The 16,658-nt window shown below is 45.7% G+C and overlaps 1 pseudogene; it reads right to left on the minus strand.

Annotated features, from left to right (window-relative positions):
* Window positions 1-13,440: 13,440 nt before the first annotated feature.
* On the minus strand, window positions 13,441-14,953 carry LOC142261666 (nucleoporin NUP35-like; annotated as a pseudogene).
* Window positions 14,954-16,658: the final 1,705 nt, after the last annotated feature.

Here is a 16,658-nt window from a genome sequence, read left to right on the forward strand (position 1 = left end):
TCTATATACAGCAACTCTTTTTCTCTTGTTTGAATTTTCCCCAATTTTTGCTGATGGTGATCCCAATAGGGGAAAGGTGCCCCCTTATTCTATAAATTCCATACAAGGCACGTGTCACATTGCTCCGGCGAAGGGCCGCACCCAGGTTTGCAGCATTGTTGCACATGGCCTTCCCTGGCTGCAGGTTGAGTGCAGACAACCATTGATGAAACTCGGTCTCCAGAGCTGACCACAACTCCTCAGCTGTGTGACTCACATTTCCCAGACATTTGAAAGTAAAGACCGCCTGATGCCATTGAGCTCTGCTGCCAGCATAGTAAGGAGGTGTACGGGATTTCTTGTGCGCAGTTACAACGTGGGTGGCCTTACCAGACAGGCTTTGGGCGGAGGTGGAGGACCGAGACGAGGTTGAAGAGGCAGAAGCAGTGGAGGAACTTCTACAATAAGAGGATTGACGCACAACTCGTGGGGACGCAAAACTTGTACAGCAGACTCTTCTCCGTCTCTCACCATAGTTACCCAGTGCCCAGTCAGCGACATGTAACGCCCCTGTCCATGCTTACTGGTCCAAGTATCTGTGGTGAAATGCACCCTGTCACACACAGAGTTTCTCAAGGAAGCGGTGATGTTGTGTGCGACATGCTGGTGTAGCGCATGTACATCTTTCTTGGAGAAGTAGTGGCAACTGGGCATCTGGTACTGGGGCACTGCGATGGACATAAGGTCTCGAAAATCCTCTGTGTCCACCAGGTGGAAAGGCAGCATTTCCGTAGCCAACAGCTTGCAGATGGTGAAATTCAACCTCTTAGCTTTGTCATGGCTAGGAGGAAATGGTCTTTTACTTGTCCACATCTGAGGGACCGAGGGCTGGCTGCTGTGCCGAGACGGCATTGAGTAGGGTGTCCCTGGCAAACTGCTGGTCTGTGAAGACGGTGCAGGCGGAGATATAATGTTGCCTTCATCCAAAGGTGGTGCTCTCAATGTCGGAGAGAGCTTAACACCAGCAGCTGTTTCCACTTCCAAAACAAGTGGAAGAGGTGGAAGGTCTGCGTCCAAAAGCATGTGTGACTGCTGTCCCCACAGTCACAGAGGATGAAGAGCATGAGGATGCACTTGATGGGGCAGATGGTGGTTGGCCTGCCCCGCTAGGCCGCATTGTAGCACAGTGAGCTTCCCACTGCGACTTATGCTTCATATCAATGTGACGGTTCATGGACGAAGTACTCAAACTAGTGAGTTTCTGGCCTCTACTTAGAGATTGGTGACAAATCTTACAGATGACATGAGTTGGGTGATCCTTTGCGATGTCAAAAAAGGCCAAGGTTAGGAAAGGCTTAGAGCCCATGCGACCTGCAGAGCCACCACGACTTCTGCTCAGAGGCAGAGTTGTGGCTGAGGATGCAGTTGTTGACGTGCGCTTCTAGTACTCCGTGTCTGTCCAGGAAGACGCAACCTAACCTTGTCGTCAGTAGCATCCTCCTCCACCTTCTCTGCTGACCTCATCGACTGGCTGACTGTGGGTTGACAGTAAGTGGGATCTCCAACCTCATCATCACCCTGTGTGTTCTCACACCCCTCGTCCTCAGAGCCAACCTCTTCCTACCCTGACCAAATAGTAAAGTTGTCGTTCCAATCGGGTATCTGAGTCTCATCAGCATGTTCCTCATTGTCTCCACCGAGAGGAGTTACAGTTTGGGAATGAGGGTCTACATTATGCTCAGAACCTTCTTCATTTGTGCCTGGATCCGACTCACAAAGCTTATGGGCATCAGTGCAGACCTCTGATTCCCAGGCTACAGTGTGACTGAACAGCTCTGCAGACTCAACCATCTGTTACCCCATATTCAGCAGGGTGGGTGGAGACTTGAGAGCTGTTAGGAAGCAAGTGCGATTGGGGTGACAACTCAGAGGACTGGAGTATTTGGGATGTGGAAGTTGAGGTGGAGGAGAGGCCACTTGATAGAGCACTTGAGATCCATTCAAGCACCTGCTCTTTTTGTGCCTCATATGCCTTTGGTAGCGATGGTCGTGTCCGTAAGAAAGTGATCATATCAGATTGTCCACGGAAAGAAGTAGACATCTTACTTTGGCTGGAAGATGGTCTTTCTTCAGCAGAGGTTACTGTTGCTTTATCACCTACCCCACGGACACAAACGTTTTTTCCCTTTCCAACACGCCTGTTCCCCTTTCCACCAGCATCTGGCCTTTTGACACTCATTTTGTATGTGAACAAATTGGCAACTCTACAGTTGTTGGCAAAAGCAAAAACAATTAGGATGGAAATCGAGCAAAGCTGAGCGGCCAAACAGTGGTACTATGCCCAAAGTATTGCCTGGGCTAGCTGCTGTAAAAAAATTGGCTACTGGATAGACAGGCCGTGTAGCTTACTTTACAGCTGGGCTACACCACTGACTACCAGACACTGCTACTATGCCCAAGGGATTGCCTGGGCTAGCTGCAGTAAAAAATTGGCTACTGGATAAACAGGTGGTGTAGCTTTCTTCACAGCAGTGCTACACTACCTGCCCAAAAGGATTGCCTGAGCTAGATTTGGCCAGATGCTGTGAAAAACACTTTCACAGCACTGGCACAGACCTGCCTGGCAAAAATCGCTAGGAACTGCGCTAACGTAGCCCTGAAAAGGGCTGAAATTACAACTAGTCCCTACTTCCTAAACCTATCTCTCTATTACACTTTATAGCGCCCACAGCAGCAGTAGCGGTGACTGACACACAACTGCAGCACTGAGGTAATGGCGGCGATGGGGAAAATGTCCGGGTCTTATAGGGCAAGGACATGTGACATACACAGCCAATGACACATGCCCTTGCTTGTGTGCAAAAAATGCACTTTGCTGTGTGTGATTGGCTGAGAGCCTGCACCGCTCCACTGTACATGCGGTTAGGAAAAAAAAAAAGGAGATCGCAATGATTTCAGCAGCACTGATCTAAAGCCCGCCCCCCCACACACTATACATTGGATTTGGATATTATTATTAACATTGAATGACAGTATTACTGTGAAAAGCCAGTTATGCTTTTGGTGATCGAACCGTTATCGAACATAACCTCGAACTATCGAATTTGAAGCTAATTGTTCGCGTTCATTGAACGACTCGAACATCGCCTAAAACAGGTCGAATTTGAGATTGGCGAACAGTTCGTTTCGAACACCGCTCATCTCTAGTCTCCATTCTTTAAAAGCTGCAATGATGGCAATTCCTTATTCCCTACATCATATTTTCTTTCTGCCGGAGATAAAAGTTGGGAGAAGAAGGCACAGGGATGTAATAAACACTTATCTCCTTTCCTCTGGGACAGAACAGCTACTAAAGCACAATCAGAGGCATCGACTTCCATAATGAAAGGAAGTTCTGAGTCGGGATGGATTAACACAGGGGCTGTCGTACACTTGGATTTTAAATTGGAAAAGGGTTCCTCTGCTTCGGGGGACCATGCAAAGACATTTGCCTTCTTAGTGAGTTGTGTGATGGGAGCAATGATCTCCGAAAAGTTTTTAATGAAGCGTCTATAAAAATTAGCAAAGCCGATAAAGCGTTGAACTTGTTTTACGCTGTTAGGAGTCGGCCAGTCCAGAATCTCCTTAATCTTACTAGAGTCCATGCATAGACCTTGAGGGCAGATAATGTAACCAAGGAATTGTATTTCATCTTGGTGAAATTCACATTTTTTGATCTTAATGTAGAGTCGATTCTGTCTTAATCGTTCCAGAAAAAGTGCCACATGCAGCTGGTGTTCTTCCACTGAGTTGGAGAAAATCAAGATGTCATTGAGATAGATTATTACAAACTGGTCCAGGATGTCTCTAAACATGTCGTTGACGAGGTGTTGGAAGGTGGCTGGAGCATTACAAAGACCAAAAGGCATCACTAAATACTCAAAATGTCCGTAACAGGATCTGAAGGCAGTCTTCCATTCATCCCCAGGTCTTATGCGGACTAAGGGTACCGTCACACTTTAGCGACGCTCCAGCGATCCCACCAGCGATCTGACCTGGTCAGGATCGCTGGTGCGTCGCTACATGGTCGCTGGTGAGCTGTCAATCAGGCAGATCTCACCAGCGACAAGTGATCAGCCCCCAGCCAGCAGCGACGCGTGGAAGCGATACTGCGCTTGGTAACAAAGGTAAATATCGTGTAACGAAGCTTGGTTACCCGATATTTACCTTGGTTACCAGCGCACACCGCTTAGCGCTGGCTCCCTGCACTCGTAGCCAGAGTGCACATCGGGTAAATAAGCACAGCGCTTTGCTTACTTACCCGATGTGTAGTCTGGCTACGTGTGCAGGGAGCCAGCGCTGGCAGCCTGAGAGCGGTGGACGCTGTAACCAAGGTAAATATCGGGTAACCAAGCTAAGCGCTTGCTTGGTTACCCGATATTTACCTTGGTTACAGCTTACCGCAGGCTGCCAGAAGCCGGCTCCCTGAACATTCAGATCGTTGCTCTCTCGCTGTCACACACAGCGGTGTGCTTCACAGCGGGAGAGCAACGTTCAAAAAAATGAACCAGAGCTGTGTGTAACGAGCAGCGATTTCACAGCAGGGGCCAGATCGCTGCTCAGTGTCACACACAGCGAGATCGCTGATGAGGTCACTGGTGCGTCACAAAAACCGTGACTCAGCTGCGATCTCGCTAGCGATCTCGCTATGTGAGAAGTACCCCTAAGTTGTATGCGCCTCTTAGGTCTAATTTGGTATAGATCGTTGCATATCGTACTCTTTCTAGGAGTTCTAGAATCAGGGGTAGTGGGTAGCGATTCTTGATGGTACTTTTATTAAGCTCACGGTAATCTATGCAGGGTCTTAAGGAGCCACCTTTATTTTTTACAAAGAATATGGGTGCACCCGCCGGTGAGGAGGATGAACGTATAAATCCCTTGGCTAAATTTACATCGATATAGTCCTTGAGGGCCTGTAATTCCGGGGTTGCCAAAGGGTAAATGTGTCCGAATGGTATGGGTGCACCAGGGAGTAATTCTATTGGACAATCATAAGGGCGGTGAGGGGGGAGCTTGTCTGCATTTTGTTTATCACAAACATCTGTAAAGTCACTGTATGCAGGACGTAACCCTGTTGCCTTGTTATCGTCAATGGAAACATTTGAACCTGGTTCAGATGGAGCTACCAGAGGAGTTTTGCCAGAAGAAAAGATTACTTCTTTAGTTTCCCAGTTAATGGTTGGATTCTGCACTTGCATCCATGGTAGACCCAAGATGACAGGAAAATGTGGAGAAGAAATTAATAGGAATGGGAGTACTTCATGGTGACAAGGAGTTATGAGGATTTCAAGTGGCACTGTTTCCTGATCCACTGGCCCTGAGCTTAATGGGGAGCCATCAACTGTCTGCATAACCACAGGTGAGGATTTTGTGTGACATTTAACCCTATGTTTCCGAGCAAAAGATAGATCCATGAAATTGCCACTAGCTCTCGAGTCTACCATAGCAGAGGTAGAAATCCACTGTGAGTGAGTTTATTAGGAGCTTGACTGGAAGAAAACAATGAGAGTCCTTATTTCCTCCATGAAGGTGAGGGGCCACTGCTGAGATGGAATGGACAGCTGTCTTCTCTGGTGTCTCTGGCTCTGAGATAGTGGAGTCTGCATCAGAGAAGTCAAGATCTGTCAGAGCTGCAACTAACTTCCGAGAGCGGCTGGGGCAGTTGATGAGGAAATGATCCAACTTTCCACAGTAAAGGCACAAATTGTCCCGGAACCTACGCTCCCTTCGCTCTGCACTTTCCCATTTCAATTTGGAGTCTATCTGCATAGGTTTAGTGCCAGGTTCTCGGGGACTTCTTTTTTTGGCCTCCCTGGGCATGACAGCAGACGGCGAGGTAGCTTGATTAATGTCATAATTCCAGGCAGCCCATCTCTCCTGTCACTTTTTGGATAGTCGCATGTCAATCTGAATGCAATAATTAATAAACGCATCCAATTGTACTGGGGTCTCACCACGGTCAAGCTCATCTTTTAATGAGTTGGATAGTCCTTTTCTGAAAAATGATAATTTTGCTGCGTTATTCCAATAAGTATAAACGGCCTATCTTTTAAAGTCCATCGCATATTCGGTTACAGGCCGTCGGCCCTGGCGTAATACTAGTTAGGCAGACTCGGCTGTGGCGCCACGATTGGGATCATCAATTAATGGATAAGCCCAAGCAATGGCTTTATGAGTAAGTAACATAATGATGCACGATACCTTGGATCGGTCCGTAGGAAACTGAGTGGCAGTTGTGTCGAAATATAGTCGGCACTGGTTGAGGAAACCCTGGAATTTGTTGCGGTCTCCGCCAAATCTAAATGGTGGCAACTTAGGCATTACTGCAGGTAGGGAGACTGCTGAAGCAGGAGACTGATTTTCCAGGAAAACAAGCCGATCTGTTAGTGCCTGCACGGTATTGCGTAGATCTTGAATTGCTTGTCCATAGACCTGGGCTTGGTGATTAGACTGTCCTTCAAAAGCCTCTGGTTTGGTTTGGTAAGCTTGAACTTCAGTACGCATATCGGACATCGTGGCTTGCATCTGCTTCATACGTGCATCCTTATTCACAGCGGACTCCATTCTTAGAGCTTGAGTATTCTGTCACGATACTGGTGGTAATAGCTGGAGTCCAGTAGCGGGAAACAGGGAGAACGCTAAAGGCAGCAAGTACACTGACAAGTGGGAACTCAGGTACAGTCTGGGACTTGTAGTTCCACGGCAGGTGCAGACGATAATCAGGTTGCTGACAGGTGTGCGGGATACAGAATAGGAGGAAGGAACGATCTGGAAAGAGACAGTGCCAGCAAGAGAACTGCAAGCAGGAGCTTTACACAATACTCAAGCAATGAGTGTTTAACCAGTCTGTATATTAAAGACAAACAGGTGGCGAGGGAGAAGCTTATTAGAAGCATGCTCCACCATCTCGGCAGAGGGCAAAGTTAAGGGCGGGGTAACCAAACAATAGGTAACCAGGGCATTCCTGAAAATCGCAAGCAAGTCAGTATCACTTGACAAAGGCTGCAATATGTAGTCGAAACGCGTTGCAACTGTCAAACAATTCTTGTACATTGGAGTTTGGCCATGATCTGTGTCAATCAGCACTCTATTTTAATACTGCAAGAATAAAAAAGCTGGACATTTATCCTGAGTGGCTATCATTACTCCGTAGCGCCAGACTACTTTCTTTTCCTTCCATTGCCTATAATAGAGGTTCCTTTTGAGCGGATTGCCATGAATCTGGTAGGACCAATTGTGAAATCAGCTAGGAGTCACCAACATATATTGGTGGTAATAAATTTCTACTTGTTACCCTGAGGCGGTACACCGACGACACACCTCGACGAAGCTTATTGCTCGAGAGTTGTTTGCCATGTTCTGTCGTGTTTGGTTGCCTAAGGAGATCCTTCCAAATCAGGGAATCCCGTTTATGTCTAAGATCACCAGGGAATTTTGTAAACATCTGCAGATTACGCAGCTACGCAGGTCGGTGTACCATCCGCAGACTGTTAAGACTAGTACAGTGGTTCACTAAAACGCTGAAAACTATGTTAAAAGGTGGTTTCCAAGGACGGGAAGGATTAGGACATGTTATTACCGTATTTAATGTTCGCCATCCGAAAAGTGCCACAGGTTTCTCACCATTTGAATTAATATATGGTAGGTATACCCGGGATCTGTTGGACATTGTTAAAGAAGCATGGGAACAAGCACCTACCCCCATAAAAGCGTAATTGACCACATTATGGTTATGCAGGGCCAGATTAGAGTGGTAATGCCGATTGTTAAGGACCATCTGTTGGATGCTCAGATGGCTCAAAGTATTAGGTATAATAGAAAGGCTATTGTCAGGCCCTTCAAAAAAAGAGATCGCATATTAGTGTTGGTACCCACTGCTGAAAGAAAATTCTTAGCCAAATGGCAAGGGTCCTATGAGATCCGGGAAAAAAATTGGGGAATTAAATTACAAAGTGTATCATCCTGGTAGGAGAAAACCAGAACAAATATACCATGTGAACTTCCTGGAGGCCTGGAAGGATAGAGAATGTATGGTGACTAATGTACCCCCCGTTATATCTCCTTTGGACCCTTTAACACCGGCCAAGGTAGACATCGGTGATGAGGAATCCAGAATGAAGATAGGGGACTCCCTAACAAAACAGCAAAGACGGGAGACTCGTAAATTAGTACAGCGCAATGCGGATGTATTCTCAGACCTGCCCGACCAAACATCAGTAATCGACATGACTGTCATTGAGCCTCACGTAAAGGTACGAATGAAGCCATATCATGTGATGGAGTCTCGCAGGCAAACCATTGTGGTGGAGGTGAAAAAAATGCTACAGCTAGGCATTATTGAAAAGTCCAGGAGTGAATGGGCTAGCCCTATTGCACTGGTCCCAGTTGGTTCATAACAATTTTGTAACGATTTCTGAAAGTTGAATAGTGTCAAAATTTGACCTTTATCCAATGCCCAGGGTGGATGAGTTAATTGACAGAATGAGATGAGCACAGTATTTTACAACTCTCGATTTGACCAAGGGTTACTAGGAAGTACCACTGACAGAATCAGCAAAAGAAAAGATCGCTTTTGTCACGCCGTTTGACAGCAAACCCAAAATAATGTGCAATAGATCTTAAAGAAGCTCGCTACTTGGGTAATGTGATAGGCCGAGAGGTTATCAAACCACAAATTAATAAAGTTGAAGCTATACATAACTTGCCCCGCCCCTTACCACAAAGTAGGTGATAACTTTCCTTGGCATAATGGGGTATTACAGGTGTTTCATACCCATTTTTGCTGGGAGATCAGCACATTTGACTGATCTCTTAGGCTACTTTCACATTTCCGTCTTTTACCCTCAGTCACAATCCGTTTTGTGTCTGATCCGTCGCAGATAGTGGTAAAAATTATATATCGGGGAGGGGAGAGAGAGAGAGAGAGAGATATTTTTAACCAGAAAGGAATTTACACATCTGACACAGTTGCTCATTTGACGGATTCCACGCCCATAGGCTTACATTTGTCATGCTTCTCCGACTGATGTTCCCGACAGATGATGTTTAAAAGCTGCTTGGTGATGTAAGTGCTTAACCCCTGTATGTTAAAGATACAAAAGTGTATGCAATAACACACTTTTCCTTAAATTTGTATTTTATATTAACCAATATAATAAAATTACCGTATTTTTCGGACTATAAGGCGCACATAAAAGCCTATAATTTTCTCAGAAATCGAAAGTGCGCCTTATATATGAATACAAGCGAGCATTATGCCTCCTGTTAAGAGACATGCTTACTCACCTAAACCGGTCGCTCCGGTGCTGGTTAACCAGATGGGCGGCGCTGTTCTCCGGGACTGGCACCTCCTCTTTTGGCCATCTTGCTCCTCTGTCTTCTTAAGCCTTTGTGCATGACGCGTCCACGTCATACACACTCGCCGGCACGGAGGTCCTGCGCAGGCGCACTACAATACCGTACTTTGATCTGTCCTGAGCAGGGCAGATCAAAGTGCGCCTGCGCAGGACCTCAGTGCCAGAGAGTGTGTATGACGTGGATGCGTCATGCACAGGCTTCAGAAGACAGAAGAGCAACATGGCTGAAAGAGGAGGCGCCAGTCCCGGAGAACAGCGGTGCCCATCTGGCCAACCAGCACCGGAGCGACCGGTTTAGGTGAGTAAAGTGTTTTTTATGTTTTACAGCGCGGCCTGCGCTCTTATAGATAGCATGTTAGAATGCTGTACATAAGAGCAGCGTCGAACTGGCTACCGGAGGAATCTCCAGTAATGCCAGGCCTGCATTCAGTTACCTGCATTGCACTCTGGAGGTCTCACCTGAGCTCCGGCGTGTAGCCTATACTGTACCGCGAGCGCCGAGTGATTGATTTCCCGGTGATTGCGGTTTAGTTCATGACAGCTGCAGACAGGCCGGGGTGATCTCTGGTGCTCTCACCTGAACTCCAGATTGCAGCCCAGCCTGTCTGCAGCTGTCATGAACTTAATGCACTGCGCCTTATAATCCGGGGCGCCTTATAAATGAACCTACGCGCTTTAGCAGGCGCTCATTGCTAATACGCCTTATAATCCGGTGCGCCTTATGGTCCGAAAAATACGGTACTTAATTGTCTCCTTTAAAGTCGTATCTGAACCTTAGTGTTAAAAATTTGGCAAAATACAAGGCTCCATAGGTCACTCCTGGTCAGAGACAGACCCAGAATTTCTCATGCTCAGTGAAATCAGGAACTCAGTGATGTCACCACGCGTTAGAAATACAGGGAGTGGTCTATGGAGCCTTGTTTTTTGAAAGAGGCTCTATAGGTTGAAGTACCGATTTGAGGGTCATCGTGGGACCAGTACATCATAGATTATGTTGGAGCATGTTTTTTTTTTTTGTTTTTTTTTTAAATAACTTTGTGAACAAGTGATAGTGTGGGGGAGTCATTATTCAAATTTTTTTTTCCTGTGTGTGTTTTTTTTCACTTTACACTTATTGGGTTAGGAATGAGAGTATCTGTTAAGATGCCTCTCCATTACTAACGCCTGGGCTTGATGCCAGTTGAGAATTTACAGCTGACATCAACACCAAACAGTATAACCCAGACTGCCACTGCAGTAGGGCAATCAGAAAAAGCTGAGGTGAAGCACCAGAATAGGCGCATCTATTAGATGTGGCATCTGCATGCTAGTATATTTAGGCTGGGAAGGGCGAAATACCCATGAACCTTTCCAGTCTCTTAATAACAGCCAGCATCTATCTGCTTTACCTTGGCTGGTTGTCAAAATAGGAGGATCCCCTTGTCGTTTGTTAAATGCATTTCCTTATTTAATTCCCAGTACTGCCCTGGGAGTCAGAGATGCATCCAGGCATCTTCTCCATGCTGTTTCCATTCCATTTGTGTGCCATTTCCATAAATTTCAGCAATATTCCTACCCCCAGCCCTTCTGGGGGGGGGGGGGTCTGCCGGAAAATTGCTCGAGTTCTACATTAACTTGCATTATACTCATTACTTGAATTGACCCCGTCCCAGCATCGGCCCCGCTTGATTTGAGTACCGTGCACTCAAGCAGTTTAGTGCTCACTTACCACTACTCAGAAAGGAAAGATTGACATATTGCAGCGTTGATATGGCTGGAATTGTTTGAGGGTGCCATGTCACTTTGTCCCTGAGGTGCCATAAAAGCAGACCCCCTCCGATAACGTAAATAAACATATTTTACAATCTACACCCCTGAATTAATTCAAGTAATGCAGTAAGCATGTAAACATCACATGTGCCTCGAAAACTTTTATACCATTGAGTGGTGAAAAAGATTAATTACATTCTACTACTAAAATGTTTTTAGCCCCAAGTTTTTCATTTTTCTAATGGCTAATAAGAAAAAAATGGGACCACACAGTTTATTGTGCAATTTCTCCTAAGCGTGCCAATATCATACTTGTAATCGGGATCTACTTTTCAGCAGAAAGCTCAGAAGGGAAGGAGCAAATTATTATAGTGAAATTATGCAGTTATGGATTGCAGGTTTAATTACACATTGGCACAGCCTCTGAGGTGCCAGAACAGCAGAAATCCCCCATAAGTAACCTTATTTTACAAAATACACCTCTCAATGAATTCATCCAGGGGTACAGTGATCATATTGACACTACAGGTGTGTCACAGAATTTTATACCATTGGGTAGTGAAGAAAAAGGAAATATATTTTTACCAGAAAAACATTGTTTTAGTCTCAGATTTTACATTTTCACATGGGAAAATGGTTAACAATACCACCAAAATGTGTCACACAATTTCTTCTGAGCAAAGCAATACTCCATATATGGCTGCTGAGTACTACTTAGCCACACGGCGACACGTGCAAGGGAGGGAAGAAGCACTATTTGACCCTTGCAGCACAGATTTTCCTAGAATAGTTTGCAGACTCCAAATACAGAGCACCTAAGTGTCAGAAGAGCAGAATCTCCCCTCAAGTGCCCCCATTTTGAAATTACACCTGTCTGTGAAATTATCCACAGGTGTAGTGAATATTTTGACACCATGGGTGTTTTCCAGAAACAAGCAGCAATGGATGTTGCAGAGTGAAAATTGCAAATCTGCCATTGTATTGCTCAATACATTGTAAAGCCCATACATTGTGCCCAGCTCATGCTTCTAGACAAAGCCAGCTCCAGGTTTTTGTGGGCACCAGGTAAAAGTCTCAGTGGGCCTCATGCACACACAGACAAGCACATACACAGATATGTACAGATACAGGCATACATACCGTACATATATTTGAAGACAAATTCACAAAAATACATATAAACAGATAAATATATACACAGTCACACATACTGACATACATAGATATACACTTCATACATACACACAGAAACACATTAGAGATATTTTTCATATGGAAAAGCCAGCAACAAGCCTCACTCACCTCCCCTGCTTGTCTCCTATTCAGCTTCTCTCCGGAGGACATGTGGCTGTGCAGGGCGCGCTGCTTCATGGCCATCACCTCAACAGACATGGCGGCACAGAGTGCATTATGAGGCCATATATGCTAGGAGTGATGCTGCTGGGCCAGCACTGGGACTTTAATTCTCTTTGTTCTGGCCAGGCAGCGACACTGCTAGCAGACAAGGCCACACAGTGCACACTGCGACTGCTGTATATACATCACAGGAGACATAAATAGTAGAAACATTTTTCTCGGATCATTATATTATGTTGCTATCAAACAAGTAAATAGCCACTTTATAATGGCATATATTTTTAGGAAAAAAGGAGTTTTTGACTCATAATAAAGTACTAAAATAATTTTATTATTAACATATCAATTTTAAGTCATTACAAATAGTCAAGTACAATAGGTCAAGAATTTTTTTTTTTTTACGCTTCATTTTCTAACTATGTAACATATACCTTATCCTAAAATAAACATGAAAAAGAAAAACAAAGTTTGTACAGCATGGAACTAAGAATATATATATTTTTTTAACATTTTATATACATTTATTAGAAAAAGAATAAAACTAAAATGTGATCAAGCATGAAACACATTTTTTGGGGAAAAATTCATTACAATCAATAACATAAAACAAAGCGCTAGAAATAGCTTGTATTTGAGGAAACAAGTAGTGCATTATTGATGGTGAGAAGAAAACCTGGGTAAGACATTAGTAGAGGTTTCCAATGGTTTAGGGATGTTTGTGTACAGATGATGGTACATTCATCAATTATGTCAGTCCAAACAGCAACATATATATTTTCATACACAACAGATAGCTCTGGTACACCATGAATGAGAAGTCTCTGCACATCGGTACAGGTTATGTAAAAGGCAAGTCTGGTGTCTTCACAATGGTATCTTCTTCTGCCAGAAGCAGTTATAGAACTTACCAAGAAATGTGGCAGTGAGGGTAATAAGTCAATGTCCGTTTTCTAGATCCCATCTACCATCCGAAGACAAATTCCATGTCTTTAAATACGAGGCTCTCATCCTTTTTAGGCATTTGCTTGTCTGACAAAACCTGGTAGTCACTAGTTGAAACTCTGTATGCTGATGCAAGAGGTCTCATTCCTGATCTTGGAGTACTAATTTGTTGAGTAGGAGTCCCGTAAACTGTTACTGATGGTGTGGAGGCCGAAGTCACCGACGTCTTCTCTCCACTATCCATTATACTCTTATCAATACAAGGTTTCATACTAATCGTGATGCAATCTCCAAATATTTTTCCATCCCATCTTTACTTAATGCTTTCCTCGCCTGCAGTTTGGACTGGTACTGTATGTGCATCCAGTTCCCTGAATTGGACATCACATGTTTTACTATATTCCCGTACTGAGCAAACTTTAGTAAAATGTAGGAGGCGGAGGTTTGAGGAAACCCGAATACCGTAACCCAAGAATCATCCAGATGGTCATCAGATGTTAAAGCGTCACCTTGTGTGTAAAAGGGATCCACTTGTGCAGGAGAAAAGCTCCTTTCCTGGTTTGCATAACGGTTGCTGGACTAAAAACTCTTGCAGGTGCACATGGGGTGGATGGGACTACTCCTATGTGAGATGCCTGCACTGTGGAAAGGTTTGTCAGTTTTCTTGAACTTAAAGGTGTGGATCCAAGACTTGGGCTTAGAAGATCATCATAAATGCTTGCAACAGTGGGTGTGCCACTCTTATCTCTATGAGCTGGAAGCACAGGCTGAGGAGGAGAGCTCCCTGCTATCAATGGCGATCGCAGATCCATAATGCCGACTGATGGACGCAGCTGTGGAGTTACAGGGGTTGGTATATCACTCATGACATCACTCACTCACTTCAAACGGAACCTAAAGACTCATCTGTTCAGAAATGCCTATAACCTTCAATGACCTCACTGCTTCACCACCGTGCGGAGCTGCCGCCCCACCACCGTGCGGAGCTGCCGCCCCACCACCGTGCGGAGCTGCCGCCCCACCACCGTGCGGAGCTGCCGCCCCACCACCGTGCGGAGCAGCCGCCCCACCACCGTGCGGAGCTGCCGCCCCACCACCGTGCGGAGCAGCCGCCCCACCACCGTGCGGAGCAGCCGCCCCACCACCGTGCGGAGCTGCCGCCCCACCACCGTGCGGAGCTGCCGCCCCACCACCGTGCGGAGCTGCCGCCCCACCACCGTGCGGAGCTGCCGCCCCACCTACACCCCACCTACTGTCTCCTCCCCAAAATCCTTTAGGATGTAAGCCCGCAAGGGCAGGGCCCTCTTCCCCCTGTGCTAGTCTGTCTATTGTAACGTGTACATGTATTCTGTATGTAACCCCCTCATGTACAGCACCATGGAATCAATGGTGCTCTATAAATAAACAATAATAATAATAATAATAATGAGAAAGCCGGGCAGGAACTGGGCACCACCACCAGGCTTCAGAAAGGTTGGTGAACCCAGTGTCATTGGTTCACCACACAGCGACTCCAGAGAGAAAGTGGACATGACAGGAACAGCCACAAAACTCTGACTTTCAACGTGGATTTAAAAAAAAAAAAAAAAAATATCGGTACTAAAAATATTAATAAACTCCTCCACTGTTGAAGGGGGGCAGACTGCTTCCAATGCAGAGTTCATTTTCTTAACAAATTCTCTATTTTAATTTATATTAAATAGGTGGTCATCAGATTGCCTTACTGTAAGTAGGAAATTCTATAATTATATTACATATGTTAGCTACAAATATCGAGCGTGAAACAATGAATTTCCCCAATCAATACTCACTGGCTCATTCACAAATGGTTGCCCACAGGTTTATTCATCAAAACAGCCTTATATGTCTCTGATTTCTATGCAGCATGCGAGCTTGTGAGCAGGGCTGTGGAGTTGGTAAGACAAACCTGCAACTCCGACTCCTCAATTTCTCTTGCACCGACTCCAACTCCACGACTCTGACTCCCACATATATTGCTTATATTTAAGTGAAAAATGTATTGTAGTACAAGGTGAACATCAGATATTTAATGATTTTTATGATACAATAATCAAGATATTTAGAACATAAAATATATTTATTGGAATACAACTTTAGAACACAAAAATCTGTAATAAATTGTAAATATGTAATACACTAAGTAATATAGATTACGAAACGCGTAGTCCATACTGCATATACCTTGCACTTAACAACTTGTCAAAAGCTCTGGAATTTTTTATTCTTAGATAATAAAGTCAGAGAAAAAAAAAACAACAACTTTTGTTGCCCTTGGAGTCATTCTGCCTTGCTGGATCCTTCTTCATCTTGTTCTACATATCTTGGAAGTCTTCCACTTCAGGTCCGTGCAATAAGGAGAACAAGGACGCCGGGGCTTGAGCTCTGACAGGTGAGCTGGTCTACAACATTTATTTCAAAATGTATATATATATATATATATATATATATATATATATATATATATATATATTGAACTACTGTACCCAATTTATTATATATTTTAGGAGTCGGAGTCGGTCCATTTTATACCGACTCCACCAAAATGAACACCGACTCCAACTCCATGACTCCGACTCCACAGCCCTCCCTGAACAGGGAGGGACAAAGGATGGAAAGACAGAACAGTGGGGACACAGAGGGACAGAGCAGGGGAGATACAGAGTGCAAAGGAGACACAGCGGGTGGGGGAGACAGCGGGCAGGGGAGACACAGCGGGCGTGGGAGACACAGCGGGCGTGGGAGACACAGAGGGCGTGGGAGACACAGAGGGCGTGGGAGACACAGAGGGCGTGGGGGACACAGAGGGCGTGGGGGACACAGAGGGCGTGGGGGACACAGAGGGCGTGGGGGACACAGAGGGCGTGGGAGACACAGAGGGCGTGAGAGACACAGAGGGCGTGAGAGACACAGAGGGCGTGAGAGACACAGAGGGCGTGGGAGACACAGAGGGCGTGGGAGGCACAGAGGGCGTGGGAGGCACAGAGGGCGTGGGAGGCACAGAGGGCGTGGGAGGCACAGAGGGCAGGGGAGGCACAGAGGGCAGGGGAGGCACAGAGCGCAGGGGAGGCACAGAGCGCAGGGGAGACAGCGCAGGGGAGACACAGAGCGCAGGGGAGACACAGAGCGCAGGGGAGACACAGAGGGCAGGGGAGACACAGAGGGCAGGGGAGACACACACAGCTGCACACTTGTTACCACAAATTCATAAAGTCACAA

This window comes from Anomaloglossus baeobatrachus, unplaced genomic scaffold (assembly GCF_048569485.1).
Source record: "Anomaloglossus baeobatrachus isolate aAnoBae1 unplaced genomic scaffold, aAnoBae1.hap1 Scaffold_237, whole genome shotgun sequence".
Classification (NCBI taxonomy): Eukaryota; Metazoa; Chordata; class Amphibia; order Anura; family Aromobatidae; genus Anomaloglossus; species Anomaloglossus baeobatrachus.